Source organism: Oncorhynchus masou, chromosome 19, assembly GCF_036934945.1.
Source record: "Oncorhynchus masou masou isolate Uvic2021 chromosome 19, UVic_Omas_1.1, whole genome shotgun sequence".
NCBI lineage: Eukaryota > Metazoa > Chordata > Actinopteri > Salmoniformes > Salmonidae > Oncorhynchus > Oncorhynchus masou.
In genome coordinates this window covers 24,662,358-24,669,688 of record NC_088230.1, presented here as the reverse complement: position 1 = coordinate 24,669,688, position 7,331 = coordinate 24,662,358, and the positions used below count along the sequence as shown (strand labels likewise).

The 7,331-nt window shown below is 44.0% G+C and overlaps 1 pseudogene; it reads right to left on the bottom strand.

Annotated features, from left to right (window-relative positions):
• Positions 1 to 339: 339 nt before the first annotated feature.
• LOC135505635 (cellular communication network factor 6-like) lies at positions 340 to 2,678 on the bottom strand (annotated as a pseudogene).
• Positions 2,679 to 7,331: the final 4,653 nt, after the last annotated feature.

Genomic DNA, 7,331 nt, shown 5'->3' with positions numbered 1-7,331 from the left:
TGTAAAAACCATAGCATTTGAGGTTCAACTCCAAATTGTCATTACTTACATTACGTTTCCCTTCATGTTAATTGTTAAGTAATCAGCCAAACCCTAGTTGTCTCTATCCAGTCACACTTCATGAGTTGAGGTTCTACGTGTTTCAACTTTCATATCAGCCCACGTGCATCTAGCCAGAGAACACAGGCACTGTTCAGCAGCAGTTGATGTCCAGACTGAAGGTTAAGTCCTGTCCGCTTAACCACCATGACTCGGTCAGAGGCAGTAAGGCCTGTGTTGGAGTCTGTAGGCATCAATATGGATGAGGCTCAAAGGTTGATATAGATGCTAGAGAAGGTGCTAGAAGAAGCGTAGCTCTGCGAACATGTCCCCAGGGTCGTCGCACAAACTCTGGCACACGCAGGACGTTATCCACTGCATCTTCCAGCGCACGTTGGAGCCGCCATTGCACTTGAAGTTGACGGCCACCATTTTGGATTTGTTGGGGACGCAGCAGCATTTGTCGGTGCAGATGCCGCAGTAAGTGGGTTCGACACTCTTGGTGATGCTACACCCAGACAAGGTCAGCTTCTCAGTTTTCTTGGCCTGGAACTTGGACTTACACATCTTTCCTCTCTGCATCTAGAGGGGAAAAGGACATAGTTAGATTGAACCTGGCCATGATCCCACACTCCAAGGGTGTCTTAGGGAGAGTTGGGATATGCAAAAAAACACATATCCAATTCACACATGCATATTAATACACACCTGAAATAAGACAAATGTAAGCACCCACCAAATGATTACTTAAGATTCACATAGGAACCTGTGAATGTGAAGGTATACAGTCGATCCAAGACCACTGTCATATTCAGGGTGTTGTGGGCATAGGGGGAATTCTTTTTACATTTCACCCATCATCACCATCTCAACAATGCATCATCAACCCCTAGAGAGTCTGGCTGGTGGTCGGTCAACTTGACGTTCTTCATGATGCTCTTCTCACACGGCCGCAGCAGGCTGAGGCAGCGGCCCTTCCTCATCTCACACTTGCCGTTGTCGTTGTTGACCCGGACTGAGATACCCAGGCCGCAGGTCTTGGAGCAGGGACTCCATGGAGTGGTCTGGGTCAGGCAGTTCTTCTTCCAGACTAAAGGAGGATCCCTGTAAGCTTTCAGTATTAAAGGGCACCGGGTGAACACCCAGACGGCTAGAGGAAGAAACCCGCCTGTACCTGCCATTCTACCACAGAGCACATGCTGTTCAGAGAGAATCAAGAGCCCTCAGTCCTCAATCATTCTTCCTGCTAAAGACTATTGGATAACCCAGTTGGAGATAAATCTTTAGGCAGGCCATGATGCCAAGATAGTTTCAATTGCCTATTTGTATGGTTTGAATTCAGCGATTGAAGATATACTGTATTTGAGTTGTGTAATGGCAATATCAAAAACATCAAGACCAAGTGGCTGCTAACCTTTCAGATTCACTAGAAAGCAGGATGTTTCTTGTTTTTCAAGCCAAGCAAAGCAGACATTTATTCAAATATATCAAAACATACTTAAAAGAGGCCTTGTTGCTTATGATGGAAAGTGAGCTCCAGCTCTGTATGGACATTCGTTCATGACTGGAACCATGCACCCTACTCCCTAACAGCCAGTCAGGCACACTCCATCCTCTCTGTACTTCCCAGCCAAAGTCATTAAAAGCCCTCTGCTCCCTCTTTCCATCCAGCTTACTTTCACAGCAATTAGCATTCCAGGGCAGACAAGCTGGCAATCCTGGCCCTGGTTTTCTCTACTAACATACACCTGGCATGGCGGCCATGTAGGTCGTATCCTGCTGGTGCTTCCTAGAAGCACCGGGGGCGCTCTGGAGGACGGCTGGGAGGGGTGTGTTGCTCCTCAGAGGGGCAGGACCCAGGAGAACAGCAGGCCAGAGTATGAAGGCCAGGGTGCAGACGATAGTGCATGTGCACTTAAACAGTGATCTGGACTGAAAGGCCTCGCCGTTCTCATAGTGGACCCCGTTCAAGTCACAGCCCACTGCCATCAAGTCTAGAAGCAGGAGATAAGGGAAACAACACTCAACTCAGTTGACTGGCCTGTGCAGTGCTTGCCACATTCTTGTGGTGTTAGCGTGTCTCTAAGTGTGGTCAGCCTTGGGGTATTTGCCTGATTTGAAATGTGTGTTTGACCTAATGGGGTCCTTTGATGATCAAAGAGACCATGGGTAAATGAGTAAACCAGTCCTGTGGAACTACAGGTTTATGCAAATCTCCAATCCTGAGTGAATCGCATGGGATTGAAGTATTTTCATGTACTAACGTTTCTAGCCAGTTCTTTGAAGTAGCAGAGTCCTATTACACAGTACAGCTCCTTCCCCCTTTGAAAATAAGTAATTGACCTTGAGACATTCAATTGTACATTGACTTAACTCTGTTGATAGCCCATGGGCTAGATTTGACACGTTCACTCAAAAGCACAGACTCCAGCCTCATATCGCAGCTGGTCTTTAGAGAAATCGCAGTACATGCCCTTGTGGGGGTCGCAGATGTCCTTCTCATTGCAGGCCTCTCTGATCTGCTGGGCACAGCTCTTACAGCAGCCACAGCCGTCCAGCACAGAGCTGACCCCAGGGGGGCACTGGGGCTTAACCCTGCACTTACAGGGCCACTGACAGAACTGTTTCCTCTCCAACATGGCCTTGCTGCCCTACTAAAGCAAACAATATTATACAAAGCCTGTGATATACTGTTCTGAAAGTGTTGCTTTATGTGACATAATATAGAAGTTCTTGATAAAGTTTAAAGTTCACCAAGAAGTCACCTATGGTTAAAACATTCAGAACATTCACATTTCACAACAGTTAAGAGGCTAAAGGATAAAACAAGGATACAAAGAACAGAACACCAAAACAAAGTATGATTAGTAAAAGTATCAACAAATTCCATAAATCAATTTGAAAAATCTATCTTAGTCAAAGGAGCTATAATTTTGATTAACGTTTTGGTACACACTTTACAATATATCATACATTCCTGATGTGTAAATTACAGAATTTTTGTATTTTTCATTAACTGTCAAACATACAATTGCAATTGGAAGTTTACATACACTTAGGTTGGAGTCATTAAAACTCGTTTCTCAACCACTCCACAAATTTCTTGTTAACAAACTATAGTTTTGGCAAGTCGGATAGGACATCTACTTTGTGCACGACACAAGTAATTTTTCCAACAATTGTTTACAGACAGATTATTTCACTTATAATTCACTGTATCACAATTCCAGTGGGTCAGAAGTTTACATACACTAAGTTGAGTGCGCCTTTAAACATCTTGGAGAATTCCAGAAAATGATGTCATGGCTTTAGAAGCTTCTGATAGGCTAATTGACATAATTTGAGTCAATTGTAGGTGTACCTGTGGATGTATTTCAAGGCCTACCTTCATCATGGGAAAATCAAAAGAAATCAGCCAAGAGTTTGGACACTACCAAACATCGACGGTACCAACTTCAGACGCGTCTCCTGACACTTGTGGGGGAGAACACCATCGTCTTCGTGAGAGTTTCCTCTTTCCGTAGAGTGGTCATAGTCAATAGTTGTGTAGGTCAAACCGTTCTTTTTCGCGAGAAGACCAATTTTCAAGATGTCTCATGGTCTGAAGTCAGGATGTCTCATGGTCTGACAAACACAGCTCTAGCTCTGCCACCTTTCACTGCAGATGTAGAAATGTGAGACTGGCGGATGCAGTGGATTCAGAAGCATCCAATGCAAACAACCTGATATCTGTAGCTTGAACGGACATATTATGATGGGGAATATTTGGGTATGTAACTTAGATTGACAGACCGGTGTGTCAATCGACTCTAGGAGATTCAAAAGGGATGCAAAGGGAACCCTCTTTACTGCAACTTTACTACAACATTACCTCTCACTCAACAAGGCTCAATAGTAATTTCCTGCAACTGAAGACTTGGCGACTCAATTCATTACATTTTTTTTAAATAAATAAGGACAAGAAAATACTTTCACTCAAATAAAATAACCTAGAAAGTAACCATTGCAAGTTCAACATATTGTAACGTATGAATAACATATACACCCAAGGCCTTACTCTAATACCAACCCTACCATCTTTCTCTGTGACTTGCTGTCATCACCCTTTTCCTGGTTCTCCCTAGAAAGCAGGTGTTGAGTATCACATCAAGCCCCGTCCTGTCAGAGACACAACTCATCATTATTGTGAGGCAAGAGAAACGGAAAGTCGCAGCTCTCACCTGTTGAGCTAGAATGACCAAGAGCGAAGAGCAGAGCAGAGCAGAGATAGCATCTTTTAAGTACTCAGGTTGATGTGAGCTCTGGGAGCTTGTGAAAGAAAAAGTGGGAAGGAAGGTTAACAAGTGAGAGAGAGGGAGGGGGAATGGGGAAGGGTGATCGAGGAAGCTGACCTGGCAGAGAGGGGCACAAAGCGCCCCTCTGTCTCCTCTCCAAACACACCTTTCTGTAGCTTACTTGATCCAAAGGAAAATATTTCTCTACATAACCGCTGGCTTGCTCTTAGACCTCCAAGCCCAGATCACTTGTTTATCCCCCAGTCTGTAGATCTATTGCCTAACACAAGCACATTCACATTAGATTCATCGGTGCTTTATTCTTAAACTTTGTACGGTTAAAACTGATTTGAAACCACTGACACATTTTAGATTAACATGTTTGTTTACACTACACATATGCTCTATATTGAGACAGTATATGTGAAAACATTTTATATTCTCTGCTCAAGCATGAGTGTACAGCAGGGGTATTCAGCTCTTACCCTATGACATGGTTTCCCAAACTCGGTCCTGGGGACCCCAAGAGGTGCACATTTTGTTTCTTGCCCTAGCATTACATAGCTGATTCAAATAATCAACTTATCATCTAGCAAAAACTACAAAGTGCACCATTTGGGATCTCCTGGACAGAGTTTTGGAAACGCTGCCCTATGAGGTCCAGAGCCTGATGGTTTTCGGGTTCTTACTAATGTATGAGGAAGTTACAAACACACAAATATCAAACCCCCAAGACATGCTAACCTCTCACATTACAATAACGGTAGGATAGAGATACTGGGGTGCAAAGGAGCAAGAAAAATAAATAAATACAGTATGGGCATGAGGTAGATTGGATGGGCTATTTACAGATGAGCTATGTACAGGTGCAGTGATCTGTGAGCTGCTTTGAAAGCTGGTGCTTAAAAGCTAGTGAGGGAGGTAAGTCTCCAGCTTCAGAGATTTTTGCAGTTCGTTCCAGTCATTGGCAGCAGAGAACTGGAAGGAGAGGCGGCCAAAGTAAGAATTGGCGTTGGGGATGACCAGTGATATATACCTGCTGGAGCGCATGCTACGGGTGGGTGCTGCTATGGTGACCAGTGAGCTGAGATAAGGCGGGGCTTTACCTAGCAGGGTCTTGAAGATGACCTGGAGCCAGTGGGATTAGCGATGAGTATGAAGCGAAGGCCAGCCAACGAGAGCATACAGGTCGCAGTGGTGGGTAGCATATGGGGCTTTTAGACTGCATCCACTTTGTTGAGTAGAGTGTTAGAGTGAAGGAGGTAGGTGCTTGGAATCATTGTTCTTCCTCTGTCAACCATGGTTACCTACAAGGAAACATGTGCCATCATCATTGCTTTGCACAAAAAGGGCTTCACAGGCAAGGATATTGATGCCAGTAAGATTGCACCTAAATCAACCGTTTATCGGATCATCAAGAACTTCAAGGAGAGTGGTTCAATTGTTGTGAAGAAGGCTTCAGGGCGCCCAAGAAAGTCCAGCAAGCGCCAGGACCATCTCCTAAAGTTGATTCAGCTGCGGGATCGGGGCACCACCAGTACAGAGCTTGCTCGGGAACGGCAGCAGGCAGGTGTGAGTGCATCTGCACGCACAGTGAGGTGAAGACTTTTGGAGGATGGCCTGGTGTCAAGGAGGGCAGCAAAGAAGCCACTTCTCGCCAGGAAAAACATCAGGGACAGACTGATATTCTGCAAAAGGTACAGGGATTGGACTGCTGAGGACTGGGGTAAAGTCATGTTCTCTGTTGAATCCCCCTTCCGATTTTTTGGGGGCATCCGGAAAAAAGCTTTTCCTGAGAAGACAAGGTGAGCGCTATCATCAGTCCTGTGTCATGCCAACAGTAAAGCATCCTGAGACCATTCATGTGTGGGGTTGCTTCTCAGCCAAGGGAGTGGGCTCACTCACAATTTTGCCTAAGAACACAGCCATGAATAAAGAATGGTACCAACACATCCTCCGAGAGCAACTTCTCCCAACCATCCAGGAACAGTTTGGTGACGAACAATGCCTTTTCCAGCATGATGGAGCAACTTGCCATAAGACAAAAGTGATAACTAAGTGGCTCGGGGAACAAAACATTGATATTTTGGGTCTGTGGCCAGGAAACTCCCCAGATTTTAAAATTCCATTGAGAACTTGTGGTCAATCCTCAAGAGGTGGGTGGACAAACAAAAACCCACAAATTCTGACAAACTCCAAGCATTGATTATGCAAGAATGGGCTGCCATCAGTCAGGATGGTTGCCCATAAGTTAATTGACAGCATGCCAGGGCGGATTGCAGAGGTCTTGAAAAAGAAGTGTCAACACTGCAAATATTGACTCTTTGCATCAACTTCATGTAATTGTCAATAAAAGCTTTTGACACTTGAAATTGACACATGAAATGCTTGTCATTATATTTCAGTAATTCATAGTAACATCTGTCAAAAATATCTAAAGACACTGAAGCAGCAAACTTTGTGGAAATTAATATTTGTGTCATTCTCAAAACTTTTGACCACGACTGTACAAGGCATCGAAGCATTAGACCTCGTCAGACTTGATGCCCCTTTTAAAACCTGATAATACAATGCCTAGGGTGAGAATATTATTAAACTCAGTCCTACTGCATTGTTGCTGTTAGTGTATTGAGAAGTGATGTTGTGTTTCTTTAGTTAACCATAAGCCTCGACAAAATAAAAATACCAAAGATGATTTGGATGTTTACATTTTACTATTCACATATACTTGTATTTGTTTCTTAATGAAGTGGAAGGGCCTGTGGCCTGATGCCTTCCTGTACACACTAACACACACACAATCTCTCTCTCTCTCCCTCTTTCTTTCTCTCTATATTTCTCACACACTGATCTGGAACGCAGCCACATTGTACTACTTGTTCAGGCAAGACTCTCTTCAGGAATCACTCTCTCCAGGAGTATCATGTAATTTTCATAATGTCCATACATAATGGTTATTTTTACTCTATGAATCAAATATATTTATAGCATATGGCTTGGAGTTATGAAATATTTTCT